The sequence below is a fragment of the Chelonia mydas genome, chromosome 2 (assembly GCF_015237465.2).
Source record: "Chelonia mydas isolate rCheMyd1 chromosome 2, rCheMyd1.pri.v2, whole genome shotgun sequence".
Classification (NCBI taxonomy): Eukaryota; Metazoa; Chordata; order Testudines; family Cheloniidae; genus Chelonia; species Chelonia mydas.
The window spans coordinates 69,106,314-69,129,929 of record NC_057850.1 but is presented as its reverse complement, the minus strand read 5'-3'; the positions used below and the strand labels follow the sequence as shown (position 1 = coordinate 69,129,929).

At 39.0% G+C, this 23,616-nt stretch overlaps 1 protein-coding gene across 1 annotated transcript in view; it reads right to left on the bottom strand.

The window, feature by feature from the left end:
- Positions 1 to 23,616, bottom strand: part of ST18 (ST18 C2H2C-type zinc finger transcription factor) — a 210,571-nt gene that overhangs the window by 186,337 nt on the left and 618 nt on the right. The window lies entirely within an intron of this gene.

Here is a 23,616-nt window from a genome sequence, read left to right as displayed (position 1 = left end):
TGGAGAAGCAAGTGGGGTCAAGGATTTTTTTTAGGATGAGAGAGAGAGAGAGAAAAGCAAACTTTTATTGTGAGGGGAAAAAGTCAGAGGAGAGTGAGAGGTTAAGGAGAAGAGTAGCATGGAGATGAGAGTGGGCACAAGGGAGATGAGGAGATGGATTGAGGCCACTGGGACAAGTGGAGGTGTTAGAAGAGGGGAGCAGACAAGAAACTTCAACATCTGTGACAGCGCGAAGTAGGAGACACTATAAGAGGGGATGGCAAGGCAAGCTGAGGGCAAGGGGGAGAGGAAGACCACATATTTTGTTGATTTTCTCTTACAAGAAATCAGTGAGATCCTGTGTGGTGAGAGAAATGGAGGCAGAGAGAGGGGAGGGTTTTGAGGAGTGAGTGAGAATGTCGTGAAAAGGAGGCTGAGATTGCAGGCATGAGTTTCAGTTAAGAGTAGAGTTGGTTAGCTAGGAAGATGGAAGAACTGAAAGAGGAGAGAATAAATCTATAGTGGAGGGAGTCAGCCAGGGCAAGACCAGGAGCAGAGCAGTGAATGTTGTGTGGGAGATGGGGCTTGGGGAAGACTCAGTGAGAGAAACCCAAAACCTGTAATCACACCCCTAAATACATGGGGTGAAGCCCTGATCCTATTGACTTTACTGGGGCCAGGATTTCACCCCTGGAATCCAACCTATCTTAACTTCAGCCTTCACCACCATAGAGCTCACTGTAGGATCAGGACTACAATAATATTCTGTATCAGATGTGAAGAAGCCAGTGTACAATTTTAGGAGTTCCTCCTGAGAGGCCTATTCCTGTCAAGTCTTCTCATATTGGTGGTGATTTGGGTACTTTTGTTTCTTTTCCTGCTGCTTAAGAGCAAGCTGTTGCCTGACACCCTTGTCTACTCCTGTTATTATTGCTCATTGCCTGGCCTACTCAAGTAATACTCTCAGCCTCCCCACCAAGCTAAGAAGGTATAAAGTAATGTTGTGTTCACGAAATGAAACTGCTTTTATGGGAGTTGATAGTACTGGGGAGGGACTTCTGGAGGTTTGTATTCTGAACTTAGTGTGGCAAGCATAACAACTTTGGATATTTAATATGTTTTGTCACCATATTTCTTAGTGCAAAAATTGGCCCAGTTTTGAAAATGCAGATTAAATTACAGTATTCTCAAAATGCCATACATTTTTAAAACTAAATTGGTGGAAATGGCGTCTTTCAGGCTTTTCCAGAGCACAGGGTGGGTACATTTTTATAAAATTATTAGCATGTAAGGGGATCATCAAATCTGTGCCTCTCGCTGTCTCTACAGCCCAAAGGCCATCAGATAGGACAGAGTCACAGACACTGACTTTAGGAAGGTGAGGTCTTGGGAAGCCATGCAAGCTCCATATGTCCATGTCAGTACAGGTGCTTCCTCCTCAGCCCAAGGACACTATTTTGGACCAGGTAGGTCAGCTACCCTCTACAAGTAAAAGCAGGTGTTCACGCTTATGTTCTTATTATCAACCATTAGATATTGTGAAAATGAAAGCATGTGTAAAGCAGGCCACCAGACTGACCACAGAGATATATCACATCATATTTTATCCTGCACACTTCCTGCTCTACTCACTGCACTGCATCTGTTATAGTTCATCCACTATTGGAGACATATCTGTTAGTTATCCTTGGGCAGATATCCATTGTAAATATGCTGCCAGATTTCACTAAGATATTCTGTAAACATATCTTGAAAAAATAAATGACCTTTTCTGGAGGAAATTACATTCTCTGTTTTAAACAAAGCTATCCAAGCTCAATTTTATTTACCCCCCACCGCCCCCACACACACATTCTAGAAGGTCTCTCTATGGCATTAGTATGTACAGCCCTGCCTTAAACATACATGCACTTACTTTGTAAGTAATCAGTTATGCCATTCAGACCACCCCTTTGCCAGAATATATTTCACAATTCATTTGTGGAGTCAGAGAGAGGAGAGGTGTTATAATTGCTCTTTCTCTCCCTTTCTCACACACAGAAATGCTGATACGCACTGCAGGTGACTTTTACAAAACTGTGTAACTCAGGCATATGACATGTCTCCATAGCTGTGAATTTTGAGAATCTGTCTTTGACTGCAAGAGGCTGATTCTGACAGACACAGCAGTGGCTGCTGATGAATATGGCAGGGTGCGTGCGTGCGTGTGTGTGTAGAAACGTTCCAGAAAAAGTTTCAGAAATAAATCACACTTTGGTTGAGATAGCTGGGAGGATGGTAGTCTTGAGGTGACTAATACTGCAGCAGTTATGCTGGACAGGTTGAATCTATGTATTTATCTAAAAGAGTATAGAGAAGCCAGGCAACTTAATTGTACTGTTAGATCTATGCATTGTTACAGGAAGAGCTGCTAGTGCCACCAATATTAAAGGTTGCCAATACGTGCCATTAAAAGACCTTCTTTTCAGTTGCTTACACCTTTGCCAGACTTTACCTGTTTGGGCTGAAATTTTCAGAGTGTCTGCCTCAGGGTAAAGGGCTGTGGGGGGACAAATTCCACCAAAATTGTTCACCCATTTTGTGAACTGATATTAGGGAAAATATGTTGATTGCCCATATTAAAAAGTTCTTACATGGTTTCATTAAGAAACTCTAGCACCCCTATGCTTTGGACCAGGGATTGAAATTTGGCAGGGGGTTGCCCTGGTGGCAGCCTCTTGCCATTTCTATGAAAAAAAAACCATCCAAATTTGGCCAAGTTATAAGCCCTTTGAAACGTCTCAGTTCACACATGTTCAGTGAAAATCTCTTTAGTATTTTCCTGTGACCATGCAACTTAAGACTGCATCATAACGTGTGCACAATAAAGGGCCGAATTAAGGTTGCATGGTCAACTTTAATTCTGGCATTTTCCCCACTTTTGAATGTTTAATTTTGCAATCGAATGTTCTTTTAGCATAGTTTATTGTGTGTAATATAAAATATAACAATGATATTTTTAATAGTCCATCTCTGGAGTGTAGGAAACTGCACCACTTCTTTCTTCTGGTGTTTGATTTCATTAGAACTTCTCAATGGAATTAGCCCTGCAAGTCACAGTTAACTTCTAGGAAGTGCTTGATTTTATTATATCTGCATACGTATACATGCATATACATACACACACACTTTTTGTGTGTGTCAGGATTAGAGACAGGCATCCTAGGAATTTAAATCTTTGATTTGCATCTTGCTCTTGTAAAGTGCAGCTACAATATTATCATCAGGGAGAAATCTCCCACACACTGTTATGAACACTCTAGCGGGTAAATGTTAAGCAGGATGCACAGTAAATTAACCACAGCACACCCATTAATGCTAATGAGCGTTCCACGGTTAATTTCCCAGGCACCATAGTGAAAATGTACCCATAAGTGTTGGTTTCAAACCTGGCTACCACACATTTAGACTAACAAGATGTACTAGAAAATGAATAGACCGTCTAACTCATGTGCCTATTTTTATTTTGGATCAGATTGTTACTGACATGGACACACAAAGGCATAAGCCAAATATGACTCCAGCCCTATTCCCTATGTAGTGCAGTTGAGGCTCATGAGATACAGGGGTGGGGGGAGGACATGAGCAGGGACTGGGTGCTCCCTGCCCTCCCCAGGCTGCATCTCCCAACATGCTGGGAAATGTTGTTAGAGGGGTGGTTTTCTCTGAACTACACACATTTTACTTCTTGCTCCTGGTGCCATGTAAATATGCCCTTAGAGACATCAACCAAGGATCCAGGCCCCATTGTGCTAGGCTCTCTACAAGCACAAGTCACGAAGAAGTCCCTGTCCCAGAGCACTTACAAGCCAACATTATCACTACTTGTTTGAATAATGGCATATAGTAGGTAGGCAGGCTTACTAGCACAGCTTTATCAGTGCTCTTCACTTCTTATCTATAGCATCTGCTGGTGTTGTAGGCCTTGTACAGATGGCCATTCACGCATTTTTGTGTGCTGGCTTTGCACTGTGCATACATATGGTCTAGGACTAGACCACTGAACTCAGTTTCACTTACATGTATCATTTTGAAAATGTGCTACAGATTAAAACCATGTTTTAAACACACTACATTAACATTAAATCACCTTTAGTCTGAATATTAAGCAAAGTTTCATTGGGTTCAGTGGGATACTGGATGCAATGACTTACAACATAATGGGTCTATTAGAGGCATTTACATTATCAATATTTTATGTGGATTTTGATAGTATGGGCAAGTATTCTACATACAAATCCTTGAGTGTCCGCGTAAACTCTGGATTATCATTAGGGTGTCCAAAATGTTTTTCAAAGGCTAAGAGCACAGTGGCTCATGGAAAGAACAATTACAGTTTTAAGCACATTGTAGATGAAGAATCCATGGACCTGACAGTCTGACATTAATGACTTCTGTTTTAGGACTCATTCATGCTATTAGGTCTGGCTACTGTCTGAAGTTGGGAAAATACACAAAAATTACAGCTTCCTCTTTCTCAGTAGGAGAATCATATTGACAAATTATTAGAATATAACTCTCCTTAATACTTTTTTTCTCCAAGTCACACCTTTAGTTTCAGCATTTCAGTTGCAAATAGGCTTTTGATGTACAACTGGAATTATTGTTAAAAGGTGCATTTATATCTACTGTCAATAACAAACACTTTACATGTTTTCTAAGGATCTTTCCCTTTCATTTTTAATAGAATTCCCTGTATCACATTCCTTCCTATTCCCAAGCCTCTTTCTAATCACTGAATTAAAGGAACCCCAGTATACACTGAAAAAATATAGTTAACCCTTCGTTTCCCTTAAATTAGGGTGATTTAAGAAATCAGTAGTGATACAAAGAACATCGTGCCAAAGTCATCAATCTCTCCCGCAACCCTTCACCCCATTGAAAACAAAAAGATAAATTATGAATCACTGCAGATTTTAACTTCATGACAGACTGGAGTGGTTGAATCGACAGAGAACTTCCAGTTAGAGTCACATTCAAAGGAACTTTGTTAAAAGAAAGAAGAAGATAGACGTCCCATATTCACATCCACCACAACACTTATTCATTTTGTGAAATACAGAGTCAGAATTTTCACAATGCTACAGCTAACTCATAACAGGCTACTTTCTGTTACACTTTCTCATGCTGAATAGCACTTTACCATGCATGTAATCTCATTGATTATAATAAGACTACTTGCGGAATAACAAGAGTAAAGGTGACAGAATGTGAGCCTGTATGAACAATGGTGGTATCAATGATTGCACTGCTGAAGGGAAAATCACAGTGTTCAAGCCATGTAGGGGCAATATTTTCATGGCTGAGACCAAATTTATTTATTGTATTAGAACTTACAATACTGGTAAACCAAAAGCATGGATACTACAATGTGCATGAGGTGCTGAAGCCTAAAATTGTGAGAAAGTACATTCGGCATTACAGGGTCAATCACACACTGTCGTTGCTCTTATTAGCCTGTTTGTGGGAAGCTGGAATATAGTACCATGAGGCATATGCTGCTAGGAAGAAACTGTCTGAGAGTATAAAAAAATGCAGAAAGGTAAAGATGCCTAATATCAGGAATTCTCTTATAGGAAGCATCCACCCAGTGAGGGTTAGAGTATTTCCTACCACTACATGTTATACTACTTGATAGCAAAAGCGGAAAAAAATCTGCTGGCACTTAAAACTCGCAGTGCAGTTATCCATTTAAAACCCTATATCAGATTACCAATACCATGTGATGTCTTATATAAAGCTGGATAACATTCATATCAGTTTGTATCCAGTACAAAGCTTCTCATAAATAAATAGGGCTAGAGGCATGTTTTGATGGCAGAGGGCAGCATTCTGCTCTGTTCTCATTGAAAGATGGCCCTGGTTTAGTAAAGATATGTTTTGTTGGCAAAAACTCTGCTATCATCTGGTTAAGTGGTGGGATGTTCAGACATGAAGCTCAAGCAAACATTTTAGCTTAATCTTGAAGGCAAGTGATTTACTTTGTAGCATTTCAAGGCTATTTATTTTACAGTGCAGCAGCTTGTTTGCCTGGAATCAGTGTGACTCACAAAATCTTGTCAAAAAGGAACATTAGGAGGAGGAAAGGGAGCCATAAAAGGAGGAATAAACATAGAATGGGAGTCAGAAAGAGACTCAGTGAAGGAACAAAATTGAACAATGAGTGGAAAAGAGAAGTGAGGAATTAAACACAAGAGAAAATGATATTGACTAGAAATATGTCATGTAAAAAAGAAACGTAACTTAGGGCACGTTATGGAACTCTTACACACCCTGGTGAGTACTTGTCCATGGGAGCAGCCTCATAGACTTAGAGGGACTATTTGTGTAAGTGCTCATCTATGTCAGTAAGAAATGGACAGTTTAGCTCTTTAAGTGTACTCATTCTTGGTAATTACCAACTCTTTGGGGAGGAGACCATTTTTTTGTTCTGCATTTGTACAGCACCAAGCACAATAGGATTTCTAGACCGTGACTGGGGCTCCTAGGCACCATGGTAATACAAATAAATAATCAAATACATAATAATAATAATATACAGAAGACAGGAGGCATGGAGTAGCAGATGACATAAAGCCCTGAAGCTTTGATAAATGTGAATAACTAGTTTCTGTGCAAAAGGTTAATGTTTTTAACCACTGCATACTTGACATTAATCAGCCATTTAATCAGCTTGTGATAAACAATTTTATTTTGTTCTATTTATTTCACCCTTTATTTTATATTAGAAAGTGGGCCATTTCCCACTAGGTACATTTTGAAACTCAGCCCTAATTCTTCTATCCTAACTCCTCATACAATTCACTAAGTAAGGTACTATTCAGAATAAGTGAAGCTGAATGAGGGCCCTCAAGAATAGGAAGCTTGAAGCCATTCAAATATTCTGCCTTTCATATTAGCACCACTATTCAAGTGAGAGGAAGATGAAGGTAAACAGTACAAAGTAGAGTACCATATGTACTCTCCTATTGCTATTTAAAGAAATAATAGGTTTTGTTGTTCAGCAACAGTGTTTTCTTTTTCTTTCCCCTTATACAAAGCATTTGAATGAGAGAGCGTATAAAATTGATTAGTATTTTATGCCAGTCAGTCACATAAATATCAGCCAATACCAGAATAACATAAAAATATACACAGCAACATTTGATCTATGCTTGGGCCTTTTTTTTTTTTTTACACCTTCTAATAAATAAAGCACATATAATCACAATCCCGAGAATGTTATATTAATATTTTGGTAGGGCCAGTGAAAAACCCACCAACGGAAATGTCCAAATAGCATGGTAATATTTTTCTTCTCAGATGAGTCTTTTTGGTTTCCTGTTTTCACTGTGCAAATCAAAGTTTGGCATTTTTTGTATCAGGTAATACACACTAGAGATGTCCTCAGTAGCTGTTTGGATGCACTTGGGTCAGTGCAAATCTTTTCTTCAGTTTCAATTAGAAATCATCCTGATCCAAATACTCTAAACTTTGGGGATACTCTAAATCTGAAGCTGGATACATAATTGAAATTTGCTGTTGACATCTATCTTTATAATAAGCTGAACTAGAATCTCAGATCCACATATTGACTTCCTGCAGGGTATATTAACATTTTGCAGCTCTGGGTCCTGTCTAGTTATAGTTAGTGTTAGCTCATGCTCTCTTAGTTTTGCTTTGAAGTTTAAGTTCAAATGAACCCCATAACACATGCCTCTGACTTTAATAGGATTTGCGGGAGCTCAGTATCTCACAGGCCAGATCATCAGAATCAGGCAAAAATCATTAAGTTTCCTACCAAATCTTGTGAAACTTGATCTTTCATATGAATTCAACAAGAAACTATAGCACAGCACTATTTTGGTTGAAGTGGGAACCTGGTTCACTTCAAATCTCAATGAACTTTTTGATGAACTTGGGTGAGAATGAAATTAAACCAGAAACCAGGCAAGCTGTATGTGGTATCTGCATTTTTTCTGGTTAACATTTCACTTTATTCCAATACACATAGTTGTTGCTTAATAGTGAAAAGTTTTTAGCAAAGTTATGATCATACAGTTATGTAGCAGTTGTTATTAAAACATGATTAATATTCACTATAATATCTGCAATACCAGAGCTGTTGCCTATTCCAAGTATAGGGAAATACTGAAGAATTTGCTGGTTAAATGTTGATTTTTTTTAAAAAAATAGCAGACATAATTTCTTTCATCCAGCTAAATTAGGCGGTTATTTAACAGTGTGCATCAATACTATACACCAGAACTGAAATTTAGCTAGGACACCAGTGCTAAAATAACTACTTTTCCAGAAAGTTCCATGGGGTCTTTAGTGACCACAGCCTTCCTGACTTGGTTTTACTTTAATTCAAAACTGCCCCTCCAGCATGAAGAATTATGTAGCATGCTGTCAGGATATTAGGCTTATCCTGAATCACAGTAGAGAATAGAGACCCACCTATCTTATCACTCTGTAGGCTTTTCTTTTAAAGCGTGGTCATCCAAGTACTGTTTTGACCCACCTTAATTCTGCTTAGTTTCTGCGAGCTGACAAGTTCAGTGATCACTATGATTGCCAGCATACAAAAAAGTGAAAGATGAAAGGTCCTAGAATGTACTCCACAAGAAAGGCAATGCCTGAACCCTCAGATGTGTTGCATATTAATTACAGTGGAGTTATTTTCATTTGCAGATTTCCAATTCTCTTTTTATGGAAACACCTCCCAAAATAATGAAGAATCCCTGAAAATGTGAAATCTGGACAAGACTATATTTTTATTGAACTGAGAGTGCTTCTGGTTGGCTAGTGAGAAAGTAATAATTCACTAGAAAATGGAAAATATTTATAGTCTAGAACATGGCTTAGCTCCACTGCAGATTTTGAAACCCAGAATCTATCCTATCACAATACTCTCGAACATTCCACCTTCTATTGAACTAGTAGGTTTTAGTCTACCTGCACATGTGAAGCCCTCTCAGCTCTGAGAATGCATATTCCATGTGAACAGTAATGCCTGGCACCATGAAGCTAAGCAAGCTTGAGGGGCATTTATGTGGAGCATCTTCAATAGCATACCTTGCATCAGCTATTGTGTAGAGTGTAAGAGCGGCATGGCTATGACCAGATCCTACTCATACAGCTGTCTAGTGGGTCACTTCTATTTCTGCTCTCAGGGAGTTTGGGCAAGCTGGTTAAAATGTCAAAAATGACATTGATATCACTGATCATTGTAGAACAAGGATACAATTATGGGCCATTGAGTTTAAACAACTGCAAGTGCCACATTCTTTTAATGCTTATCTAGACTAGAACAGCAGCTGAGAAGACTACTTTTTCACATGCCAGGTCAGCCTGCACAGCAGCTGGCAAGCGATCTGAGAAAATATGTGATGATATCAGAGCACATGTTGAGAGAGATGTTAGAACCATCACATAGAAAATTCAGCTAGAAAGGGATTTAATAGCATCTGCCCTCAATTATCTTGTGCCTCTCCTGCAGACCATTCTGAAAATATGCCTCCAAAATTTAAACCTAAATTAGACAGACTATTTAATTAACCAGGAGAGAGCCCAATGGAAGAAAGAAACTTGACAATCATATCACACTGAAGTTTCGAAATTTCAGTCATGTCTTTTGAAATTAAGACCGGGATTCTTCATTCCATGTGTAGGCACCTAAATAGTCCCCTAATTTTCAAAAGAGCTGAGCATTCAACAGCCTCTAGGAAGAAGCTGGGTACTCAGAATCTTTAGAAAATTAAGCCACTATTTAGGTGCCTATATATAGAATGAAGAACCTAACTTTAGGCACCCAGTTTTTAAAATTTTGGCCTAAGCTTCCTCAGTCCTATTAATCCTGTCTCAAGTGTGGAGATGGACTTCACTAGAGGATCTCTTGACGTCTCCTTCAGCCCTGCATTTCTATAAATCTATAGTCATCTATTCGGAATGATAAAATTGGAGCAGCTATTATTTTTACCTCTGACCAAAAAAGCCTCAAGTCTCAGGAGTTTTCATATTTCCAGGGACAGCAAAAAGAAAGGCTGAAGTATGTCTTTTCCATGACTGTCATGGTACTATATCTTAAACATTCTCCCTCCTTTTCCCCTGCGTTAGATTACTATATAGAGTCCTGATCCAGATAATTTTATGTTGATAATAGTCACTTGCCTATCCACAGAATGGTTGCAATGTGCTATTCTACATAAATGAACATTCTTCTTGGGTGTGGGTTACAACACAACACAACACATTGGACAATATGTCCATGGTGTCAGATTCCAGTTGGATCATATATTACCTTAGCCCTTCTGTTAGGTCTGTCTTTCACAGGAGATTGTTCCGCTTTCCACAGAACTTTCTATTTTTATGAGGATTCTTCTTCACTGTTTTTCATTTTCATCCTGTTGCATTTTCGCTCCCAGGTAACCCAAGCTCTAGTTCATTATCCTTAGAATAACATCTCTTTAGGATACTCAAAATGGTGATTTCCTCAGGATGGTGATAACATGAACAGAGAACGCATACTCTTGTCAGTTAGAGTGTCAGTATTCACAGGAGATCTGTTCTCTGGGAAGCACAGAACATTTAAATGGATAAATACTTTTTATAGAAGGTATTTTAAAAAGGGTTTTATTGTTAGACACGATCGTACTTCAGTGAACCAGAGCAGGGGTCTGTGAGCCTGATTTTGAGAATTTTATTCCAAGTTCCCCCTGTGACCACGGGGAAGATAGTTAAGCATTCCATAGCTCAGTTTATGCATCTGTAAAATAGGTATAAAATACATCACAGAGATAATGCAATGATTGTAATGTAATTAATGTTTGTAATGTGCTTTGATGTCCTCAAATGAAATACTACTACATAGTGCTTTGAGATCCTCAGTTAGGAGATATGGAGCAGTAAAAAATGGTATTACATTATTTATTATCTTTCACTTTAAAACTTGAAAATTAAAGCGTCTACGGGTTTTCTCCTCTTCCGCTAGGTTATTATTGATTTTGCTGTTCTACTGCTGCAGAAGGCAATACTTCTTGTTTAGTAGTAATCTGTCCCTGTCATAGCACCATCACACAGCACTGAGGAAGTCAGCAGGAATGGAATGTGCTGCACAGTTCTAGGATGCCAGCCACGCACTAGTAGGCTGCCAGGCCCAATACTCCATTTATTGCTTCTCTGTTTAATAAAGGGATATTGCTTGTTAACTAACTGCTTCTGCTCCCAGCATGGTGGGAGCTCAGGTAGAGTGGACCCACAGTGAATTTCAAAGCAGTTACATCCAAATGTTATTAATTTTTATAAGGCTTCTCGGTATTAGCAAATATATTTATAAATTGGTTCAAACAGTTAAGCTCACAAAACAGTGAGTGGAATAGGGAGGAAAATAATGTATGTATTTTAAGCATTCTAGTTGGTAAACTAGTCCACGTGCTCTTAAAAAAAGGATTAGCTTTAGTAACCGAGAATCTGGCTTCAATCAGAGATGATGGTTTATAGGTAGACTGAGTACAAAGAGAGGTCCATTAGACTCAAAGGACACAGCAATGGAACAATGGAAGCAGACAGGAAGCCTGCACTAATAAATATGCCCACTGGGCCAGTGCCACTGCCTAGCATGGCATAGATACATACAGCAGGATTATACAGTAAATGGGGCAAACACAGTCCAGTCCATCTGTCATAAACATTAGGTCCAAAGGCCACAGGTGCAGATTGCACTAAAATGTAAAAATTACACCCAGACAGAGACTACTTCATATAACAGGGAGGGGGGGAAAAGAGAGGAGAAAAAAAACACAACAGTGATTTGTTTCCAATCAATAAATGTTCTCTGAACTGCCTTGTGTGTCCTTGGCAGTCACTGTCTCTTCCTTTCTCTCAGTCATTTTACATGTATAATGTATACTGTATTTTTCAAAAGTGCCCAGAATATTCAAGATAGTTTTTTTCCTCAAATAAATTTGGCCACATCAGCTTGATAATTTGGAAAAGGTAGATAGATTTGAAGAAAGAGTCATTTCTCCACTCCGTTTCAGACGTGCCCACTATGGTGAGAATACAATATACATCTGCTCAGCTATGGAATCACTTTCAGATGTCATGGTATATGCAGCTGGAACGGTGCTCAAATAACGAACAGCCAAATGAGAGAGTTAGCCGAAATTTATCTATCTCCAGAAGTCCAGATAAAAGGCATCGAAATGTGGGTGCAGTAAGTACTATGCATGTACAAATAGCTTCTGCTTGTTTACAGTCTTCAGCTGCACTTCCAACTGATTTCTCATACTAAGGTACTCCTCCACAGTATCTCCTGCAGAATAAGCTACATAACACTGGCTGCATGCTCAAGAAAAACATATTCAAAAAGGATAAAAAATGTCATCATTTTCTCATGTCAGAATCATAATATCTCTCTGAATAGGGGGTTTTACCACTCGCTATCAAATCTAACTGAAGTACTCAGTGAAATGTTGAAGTTTTTCCTTGTCCTTTTGCCCTTTCCCAGACATTCTTTGATGTAATAGGTTAAATTTATATAAACACTTTTCTAGGTGTCTGTTTGTTTGTTTCAGTTACAGATGCCATCTCTTTCACAAAACCCTGAGAGAAAAGTCCTACGGAACATAACAGAAAGTGATAACTCTTCTAGAGGTTTTTGAGTCATTCAACAGAATTTAGTATAGAGTTTTATCCCAGCTATAGAATTATGCTGGTTTAACAAACTCACATACCATTTTCTATTTAATCATAGGGAATTTCTACAGAACCCTAATATATTTCAAAAACTCTTTTGGTTTCTCCCATATTAAATCTTGTAGGACTTCCCAATAAGAGAAAACAAACTCTACCCACCCTTCTCCTTTTATCCAGGAAATCATTAGTTGTTCCCTATGCGATGAGTGAAATCGTGAAAGGACCCCCTCAATTACTTGCCAACAGATTACTAATGGAAATGAAGAGGAATAGGATGTACAGAGTTTAATTTTTCTACTGTGGCAGATTCCCTTGATATATTCTCTTGCAATTGGGTAGCAAAGACCGAGTGGGGTGAAGTAGGTAATGATTATATGTTTCCATCTCTTAATTGAACACCCTCAAAAACCTTAAAGATTACATATTACAGAAAAACAAATCACTGTATTTTTATTTTAAAACAACAACAAAGAAACATTTGAAGAATCCAGAGGTTCCTGTAGTTTAAGTCTCCTGAAACTATAAGAGGTATAGATAGCAGGAGTTGGAGTGGCCTGAACAAGTTGAGCAGCCCTTCACGAGGGGAGTGGAAGTATTCACCTCATTTGCCCAAGAGCTCAGAGACAGAGGAACAAATGTGGCCTCTTTGATAGAGGCTTTTCTTTCTTATGGACCCATCAATGTGTCTGATACTTGGGGACTCCAGTTGTAAGTTGCCTCCTCCAGTACCTAAAACCCCGCACCACAGCAGCTCCTCATCCCTCATGATTTGACACTGCAATGTCTCCCAGTGCCTCTGTAGAAACCACTTGTCCTCTCTATGTTCCTAGTTCCTGTTATCCAGAGTGTGCTCCCACTTGACAAAAACAGCTGCCCAGCAGCAAGCCACATCTCCTGCTTTATCCACCCTGTGGATAAATACAGCAGTAAGGACCTCTCCAGGATCAGCTTGAAGGTGCTGATCCCCACCTTGATGCTGCTGCTATGGCTGTGCCTCACCTCCCCCTTGGCTGACATTGCATTTTGCTCATCTCTCCTCCCACCAACTTCTCAGTGACATTGGAAGTGAGGCTTATGACTTTCCTCCCTGACAGCATCCCACTCCTATTATGCTAGTGGGTGATCATGCAGCTGCAGGAGCATGTACATGGTTCTCTACCATGTGTAGAAGAGATTCCAAAATATAGTTGCATTGGGTATTGTTCCCCCGGCCTCAATGCCTGTCCACATGGAGGAGTATTAGAACATGTGCAAATATCTCCAGCAGGTATCATGTCTCCAACTAAAAGACTTCACTGCTATTCCCTAAGCTTCACTCCTACACCCTGACTTCTCTTCTCCTCCTCACTGCTGCTTATGTATTTATGTATTTATTCTGTATGAGAAAACTACGGACTTAAAAGTATACAACTAATCTCTCCTGGCCTCTATCATCCTCGCTCCCAAACCCAGATGAGCACTGCCTGCACACATTCACCAGTTCATCACCAAATGCCAATAGTCACATGAATAAAAACCTTTCCCCAAACAAAAAGCAGTTCACACAAATTTTCATGACAGAGAACAAAAAGTGGATGCAAACAGGATCAGATAAACACATGGTTCAGAATTCTACTACTTCCCTCCTATTATTTACGTAGCTCTCCTAGCTAAACATCTGTACTCACAATTTTTCCAACATAAATGTGCAGTCCCAAGAGGTTCAGACACTTTCGATAAGTATCTAGTTTACACCTGTGATGAAGTGGGAGCATTCTGCACTATTTTATGAGGCCTATGTGTGCCTCAGTTTCCCCTGTACATTGCATGGCTACCTAATGGGGGAGAAAAGGACTCATTTGCTCTCAAGGAAGGCTGAGAGACTTAGGTGTGCGTGTGTCAACTAACTGCCTGAGTGGAGTGAATGTGCCATTAAAAAAGACTGGCCGAGGCCAACCCGTATCAATGAAAATCTGAGAAGACAATGGAAAGCCCACTCACCAGGACATTGACACCTATCAGCCAATGACCCAGAGGGAGGAGAGGATTTCCCCACCTCTCAGTAGGGAAGCTGGGAAAAGAACAAAGGACTGGGAAGTGTGAGGTGGTGGGGATAACAGTTGGTTTCTGGAAGAAGCTTAGAGTTCTTTCACCTGGTAACAGTCTAAAGAAGGAAGTTGGAGAGAGAGAGAGACAGAGCACCTGAAAATGGAGTACACTGCAGTCTGGTTGGTGCTCTGGGCTGACCAGAATGGACTGTGGTTTAATTTTCATTTCTCTCTGCTAACCTAACAACTCCCTATGCTGTGTTAGAGTTGACTAAGAAACTCTATTGCTTTGAAAATGCTGATTGAGTGTCACTGTAAATATTTGGTGAGGTGCATTAATTCCCAAAGTCTCTACCAGGAGAATGTCTCAGTTCAACACACAGAACAGAGCTCATAGCGTGAAGCAGGAGTGCTGAAGCCCCAGAGGCTCACTCTCAGGAGGCAGTGAGGACGTGTGTCGTACCCTGAAGGAAGAGTGAAACCCTTTGGGGTCTGGCACATCAAAGAGGTTCCTCCGAGAACTGTTCCAAAGTTGCGGGCATAGCCCCGACCCTGTGGATCTGTGACAACACCCAAACTCCAACTTTTCAGATTTGATCATCACAGTATTGGAACAACACTTTGACTTTACCTGTCTTATGTGGCTGCAAGCCTGATGCCTAAGCACAAGTGACTGAACCACTCTTACAACATTTAGGTTTCTCAGAACCTGATCCATGCTGGTGAAAGGGAAAGAATGCCTCACCTCAGCATTGGCTATGGAGGAATTACGCATGTGTTAGAAAGGGATGCCTTGGATAACTCTAACCAATGCTCCCGCAATGCAACTCTGCCAGCTCATGGGGAATAGAGCCACTGGCCTGCCCCTGTCCCTGCTTGGCATATAGCTAACTCCTACCTTATTTCCCTTCCATGCACCTAGATAAATTATAGCTGCTATGTCATAGGTGTGTCTCTTCCTTTAGGACCAGCCATAATTTGAACCTCCCTCTTCATTGTTTTACATGTAAGATATATCCAGTTCCATACATTCATATGAAGTCCTCTTATTCTTTCACCAAGGGTTTCCTTTATTTGCAGTGCTGAGAGGCACCTCAGTTACACAGCTCCAATTCAAAAAACAACACACTAGCACAATTGTTAACTCTTCCAAAGAAATCAATGTGGTTAAACACTTTTGTGGTGGCAGTGATGTGCCCTCAGTTGTGAAGATGTGCCCTCATAGTCTATTCAGTCTATGGACCAAAGAGTGTGCATTGCATAACTTTACTGGGATTGTTTACAAGCCCATTACCATTACAGATACTGCTGCACAGGATCTATAATTACATTTATGCCTCATGAGCAAGCTGATGGAAAGAAACATTTGCTTAAGGGTCCAATCAATGAACGCAGAGCTTACACTGGTCTTTATTTTATACAAGCATACTGCTTATTACTTTGGAGCATTCATTACAATTATTGGACTACGCTAGCAGAACTATATAGCAGAGGACTCTTGGGCCTCTGATTCTCTATTCTGGTTATGATTTAGCATATAAACCCATATGCTCTTGTGCCTAGACAGTGCAACACACATGACTCTCAAACCAAGGGCCCATAGTTACTACTTTTGAGATTAATCCATTCTGAAGCCCCTGAACTGCAAAGGATCAATTCTTCCTGCCAATATATGGCACCAATCATCTCTGTCTGGGATGATATAGTTGGCGTTGGTCCTGCTTTGAGGAGGGGGTTGGACTAGATGACCTCTTGGGGTCTCTTCCAACCCTAATCTTCTATGATTCTACCACATACAGTGTCTTAGTAAACCTTCTCTTGCAACACAAATGCAGCCGTCAATTTTCCAGCATACAGTATGTGATAGACCCTCCATGTATCAGAAAGCTGGACCAAGTCCTGTAACTGCAGACTTGACTATGTTGTTTTTCTTAAATGGAACATAAAATACCTCTGGGTTGACAACCTGGGTGCCAAGTTTCAGCCACTGAGTTTTTGAAACGTTTTCAAGCAGGTGCAGATACCACCTGGCACAGTGTAAAGGAGCACAATAGGAATGCCTAGATAGATTAGACTGATAGAAATGATACAGCATCCTCACTGTGAACATACTGCTTATTGTAGTACAAATATTGTCAAGCTATTTGCATGTTCAGAGACAGTGACAAAACATGTTTGCATCCTGGCCCATCAGAATCAGAATTCTTCAATACTGTCACAAGCTGAGGCTGACTGTGGTGAATTTCATTGTACTCTTATCAGCCAGTAGTGGCTGGAACACCATTATTAAGGGCTTGATCCTGCAAGCTGCTCAGCACCCTCAACTCCCATTCAGTCAGCACCTCCCAAGATCAAGACCTAATGGCCCATAATACTTAGTCCTGCCATGAGTGCAGGGGACCGGACTAGATGACCTCTCAAGGTCCCTTCCAGTCCTATGATTCTATGATTCTTCTCCTCCATTGTCTATCCTTTTATGCCACCTTTCCCTTCCCCAAAAATTCCCATGACACTCCTTGCATTAGAATCATGTTCCATTTACTCTGAGTTAAGAACCACAGCAGGGTCTGTGAGTTGCAGGGTATCTCAATCTACATGAACTTTCAGCGTTCAGAACCTTGCAGGGTGCCTTAGGCCTTACAATTAACACCTTGTTCTATTTTGTAATTTCCTAGGTATAGTTCACCCCCTGCATTACAAATATAAATCAAATACTTTTTATGTTCTCCATCACAGTCTTTCCTCCCACCTAAAACACACACACGAAAATTTCTCCACAGTCACATAATTGGGCCACCGTTACTGGATAATTCTTTTACTTGTGGAACCATTTGTTCTGCTATCACTCAATGTACAAATGATTTGTAAACAGATGCAGAAACAAAATAGATTATTAAAATCAGGTTATTTGATTTCAAAAATACAAGATTATATATATATATATATATATAGACAAGGTTTTCTGATTTATCATTAACTTTGTTGTAATTAAATTGCCTGTAAAATAATAGGTGTATGCAAATATGGGATATGGTGTAAAAATACAATTGTTAAAAATTGAGATTTCCTCAGAAATAACTTAAATGTGTTGTAAATATAGAAATATTTATTTATATGCACTGGAAAAACTGAATTCATATTTGTTTTGGTCAGCGTTAAGGCTGCTGTATGAATTTTGATTTCTTACCCATACTTATGTGTGAGAGCATTGCCTGAAGCTTTATGTATGAAAAGTGAAGCAGTTTTCAGTCTTTGTGAGAGAACCATAATTCAGCATTTCTTTTATTCTAGAGTTGGTGTTAGTTAGGAAAGGAGGTCAACACCTCCATGCACCAAATTGATTTAGTTTTTTTTCCAGAGCTGCCATATATATTTACAGGACACTGAGAGAGGGTGAGGAAATAAATTAAAATAATAAAAAATTGCTAAGATTGTTCAAGCTACGCAGGGAGAAAAGAATAAGTTTCCAACAGCTCTCAGGGGAATGGGAGAAATATCTATACTGAAATTAAATAAATTAAATAAACTACTGTATTTAGTGAAAAGCACCATTTCCTATCCCACATAAGTACAGTAAACAAGTGAATGTACTACTAAATGCACTCCTCTGAAATAGCGGGGCCACCAGAAATAAAATGGCTAATACGATGTTTTCTTGTGTAACATGGGATATAATTTATTTTTCAGTTATTTTTGCACTCTGTGGATTGATGCCCTGAATACAAGAAGGGGAAAACCTTAATTAACTCAGTTGGTCCAAACCCCGGCATGTCCTTGACTACATGCAGGGGTCTACATACTGAAAATACCCTGATTACTGACCACCAACGGCTGAATCAGGTCTAGTCCCAACTGTAGACAAAGCCAAAGTGTACAGTACATGTTAAAATACACATCATTCCAATATTTAAAAAATAATTTATTCCCTATTGGGCAATGCACAAAGGCCAAAGATTATTCCCCTTAACGTATTCAAGATGAGATACTAAAATACATAATCATCTGAATGTGGGGCTATTGGATAGCCCAACAATGCACACCTGCTTGACAGGGAAGGGTTTTAAGAAATGGCAAGGACTCACAGAAGTTAGAAAGGGAAGAAATAGTGAGATCATAGAGTTAATACACCTATAAGTATGTGATAGACAATAGTACCCCAATCAACGAAATAGCAAATATTAATCTGGTAACAGAGTACAACTTTTGGTGATAACAGAACCCTTCTGTTCCTTAATCTATTACAATTTAAAAGTAATTTGCTGTATAGGGTATGGATACAGACAAGAATGGCAAACTCTTAATATGATATATATATATATATATATGGTTGAAGCACACCTATCCATTGATATTATTTTGGTCACTGAATTTTAGGGGTTTTATACTCCATATGCTACAGAAAAGGCAGACCAGGTGTTTATGCAATTTGGCTTCTAAATAAAATTCACTGAAGCAACACAAACAGTTGGACTTCTACATTTTAGGACTTGAGAGCTAAAAAGAGACATTTAAAATGAAAAGAAGAATGACCCTAGTTTCAACCTTTGTGGTACTTTTTGAGAAATGTATTTGCTCAGAGAAAAAGCTGAAACAGCTAGTAAAAATAAATGATCATCAGACTATAAATGTATTTTTGCAAAATTGTTCATACCTTTTACTCCCATGTATAAATGCACAGAAGCATGCAAAAGACAGGAAAATATTACATATCTGAATGATCTTGAGAACAGAAGTTTAGTTAGGGAAGAAAGGTGTTTTTGGGTTTGGGTTTGTTTTGTTCAAACTTAGTTTTTCTAAATACAGCCAAAATAAGGGGTGGGAGTGGAGGAACTAGGGGAATCTTCATTAGAAAGCTTTTCTCCATACATTTGTGATACATTAAGAGTAATTTATGTTTATATAGAGAAAAGCTAGGTCGTTAATTGAAGGTCCACTTAAATCTAGGTATTATGTGAGATTTCATGGCCCAAACAGATTTCAATATTCTTGGTTAACATTCCAGTCTGCAGAACACAGAGGATTTAATAAGAAAAAGAGGACTTGTGGCACCTTAGAGACTAACCAATTTATTTGAGCGTAAGCTTTCGTGAGCTACAGATCACTTCATCGGATGCATTCAGTGGAAAATACAGTGGAGAGATTTATATACATAGAGAACATGAAACAGTGGGTGTTACCATACACACTGTAACACCCATTGTTTCATGTTCTCTGTGTATATAAATCTCCCCACTGTATTTTCCACTGAATGCATCCGATGAAGTGAGCTGTAGCTCACAAATGCTTATGCTCAAATAAATTGGTTAGTCTCTAAGGTGCCACAAGTACTCCTTTTCTTTTGTGAATACAGACTAACACCGCTGCTACTCTGAAACCAGAGGATTTAATGCTCATTTACATGCACTTGTGCCCTCCTTAGAGAAGAATATTGACTGTTTCCAAGATGATTGTTTCTTTTCACGAAGAAAAGGTGTTAAACAATCATGGGAGAACTCCTGGCCACGCTGAAGTCAATGGCAAAGCTTCTACTGACTTCAGTGGGGCTAGGATTTCACCCAGTGTGTTTAAGGGGACAGTCTGCATAACAAAGTTGACTTGTCATACTGGACTGACCACTGGAATCTAGTGAAAAGAATAGGAGGACTTGTGGCACCTAAGAGACTAACAAATTTATCTGAGCACCTCTAAGGTGCCACAAGTCCTCCTATTCTTTTTGCGGATACAGACTAACACGGCTGCTACTCTGAAACCTGGAATCTAGTGGTATCTAATATCTTTCATTGTGCCATGGCCTTTACACAGGTCACAAGGTGACACAATGGGAGGCAACCCACACACATAAAAGGTCAATTGTGCAATTATCACTGGTGCCCCATAAGCAACCAGCGTAAGCCATAAAGCTCAATTGTTGGAATCTCTTGTAAAGTTTGCAGGTAATCCCTCCCCAATGACAGCCTGTCAGATGGTAGAGCTTTTCACATGAGTAGGTCATCTGTTGTTAACGGTGTGTAACAAAAAAGTGCACCAGAGTGAGTTACAAAGTTCATAAGTACTTGTGCCTGCAACCATCTTTTGACAAAACAAAACAAAAAACCCTGCTAAGATAACTTACGAAGTCAAAATGCATGGAATATTTTACCTCAGCAAATGCAGTCTCCAAAATCCAATTAAGCATTATACAGTTTTGATCATAGGACCATAGGCCAAAGTTCAGTCTAGGACGCCTGAAACTATCACCTAAATCCACATGTAGGTACATAAGTAAAAATATCATGGTTTTCAGAGGTGCTGAGTACTGAATACTCTCACCCAAATCAATGGAAAGTGATAGCACTTAGTACATCACAGGATCACACTATTTATTAGTATGGGTAGAATTTGCAAAAGTGTTCAGTGTTAGCATAGCTCTGGCCCCAGTGAAGTCAATGGTAAACTTCCCCATGGCAACACTCTCACTGATTGCATGGAGCGCAGAGTTAGACCAATGCTGAGCCAGAGTGCTTCTGAAAATCCCACCTTTCTGAGAGGGCACTTCCTTTCAGAGTTCTTTTTTTATCCCTCTTTGTTTATATTTGTACAATTTCTTTGAGAATCACAAAGTACAACTTATAGCAAACTGCTTTTCAAAAAGCTTACTAAAAATAACAAAGAAACAAAACAGGCAACAGGTGGGTGGCACTTTCTAGATCTATAGAAAGCAGCTTCAACAAAAGTCCTTCAGAAATGAACTTTTATGTGGCTACTGTACATTGCAGGATCTTTGCACATACAAAGCCTTTGTTAGAATTTCCTTACTTTAGATCATTAAAGGAAACCATGGGCAAAGAACAGCTTGAAAAAGTGATACTAAACATACTTTGATTTTACATACTGAATTTTAAGAACATTGTTCAATCTTGCTTATCCAAATTCTCTGCTACTTGAAACAGGATCATGACCCCTATTTGTTAATTTAATTGAAAATGTCATGTATTATCTGAAACCTTGATTCTGTAGAATTATTTTATGCCTCCCACCATCGCCCTGCAAGACAGTCAGCTAACTGAGGTTATATTAAGAACAGGTTAGACAAATATCTGGCAGGGATGGTCTAAGTATAGTTAATCCTGCCTCAGTGAGGGGGATGGACTAGTGATCTCCTGAGATCCCTTCCAGCCCTACATTTCTATGATTTCTATACTTTACCAGCAAAAAAGTTTGTAAAAAAGAATTACATGCTGGCCCCTAAAATGATCCCAAAAAATAATAAATCTAGTGCCTCATTGCAAGCTGTCCTGTGCTACAATACACATGCCATTGCTACTCCTTAAAAAACTTTATTTAAGTGTTCTGTCATTATTACATTATCCTCCAAGTATTTTGAATCTACCTTGGTGGAGAAGACAGAAACATTTAGTTTAAGTTATTTTCTTTTAACAGATTTTTAAAGAGTTACAGCTGGAGACTAGACATGGAGTATAAAACACTATGTTTTACTATCTAGCAACTATACTTCCATTTCAGCACTCTGCACTGACCTCTACTGGTTTATCCACTGTAAGCTCCAAAAATATTAAACCAGCCAAATTTAGCCTATTATTGCTGAACTTTTTACCTCTGTTCAGATTTGAGTTTGATAAAATGAACTGGCTGTAGCATAACAGGGTATTAGTCATCACACATCCGAGGAAAGAAATGTAAGAGGAAGTAGAGTTTTAAACCATTTGTAATGCAGTTATTTTTATGGTGGGTGAGACACTACTAAAGCAAAGAGATTAAAACCAAATCTAATAACACTCCAATTACAGTTGGTATAAAGGGATTAACAACACAAACTTCCATGATACTATTTTGATTGTATTTAAGTGTGGTTTATTTATTGGCAACAATTTCTTGTTCATCTTTACTATCTGGTATGTTGTATCCACCAGCTGTCTCTCATCTTATATATACGTTGTAAGCATTTTGGCTTTTTGAGGCATGGACCACCTTTTTCTTATGTTTTTGTACAACGCCAAGCACCACAGGACCCTGATCCATGATTATATATTCATTGTCTGCAATCATTCATATTTGACAGATTTCCATTTTACATAACACATTCGTCTCCAGGACCCTCTTCTGCTGAATTGTTTGCTCTAACTAGAATGGAGCTGGCAACTTTACTATCTGCCCTTATCCACTACACACCAGTGGATCAAAGTTCAGCAGCAAGTCTGATGTTATAAAAGTATCACTGGAAATACTCTATCAAATCAAAGCCATTAACATGTCCCATTGAAAGCAGTGATGTGGTTACTTCAGCCTTCTTACTACTCATGATTTATCACTGGTCTACTTATTCAGTCTCTCAGCTATATTTAGACCTTTGTGCTTTACAGTAAAAAACAACCCAAGTTCAGAATAAGTAAACTAGCAAACTTTTCCATGCTCATTTACCACAAAAAACATTTTCAGTATCTGCGACACAAATGCTGTGAAACTTTCCAATTTTCTAAGGCTATTTTTAGACTTCTTTGTTATATAAGTCTTCAGCTATGAATAATAGTTTTATGACTCATGAGAACTTTATTTTCGCACACTGCTCCCCAGCCAATCTATCAATGAGCCCAAGAGAGCTGTTTTTTTTTTTTTTAAGTCACCTATGTTTGCTGGGAAAAAAAGTTCAGTGCAAGTATTGTGAAGTCTTGTTCTGTCTGTGTATAGAAAAAAGTCCAGTGCACATTGTGAATATGTTTGGGGCCTCATATAAAGGCAAGCAAAATGACCATTTGAAATTCTCAAGATCATGCCTACCTATTTGGTTTCTTATGTGTAACAATAGATGCAGTTTTCCTCTGTTCACACTTTTTAGATCCTAAACACAAATGGATAATCCAGATTGTTAGCAAAATCTAAAAAGAAATCCCATACC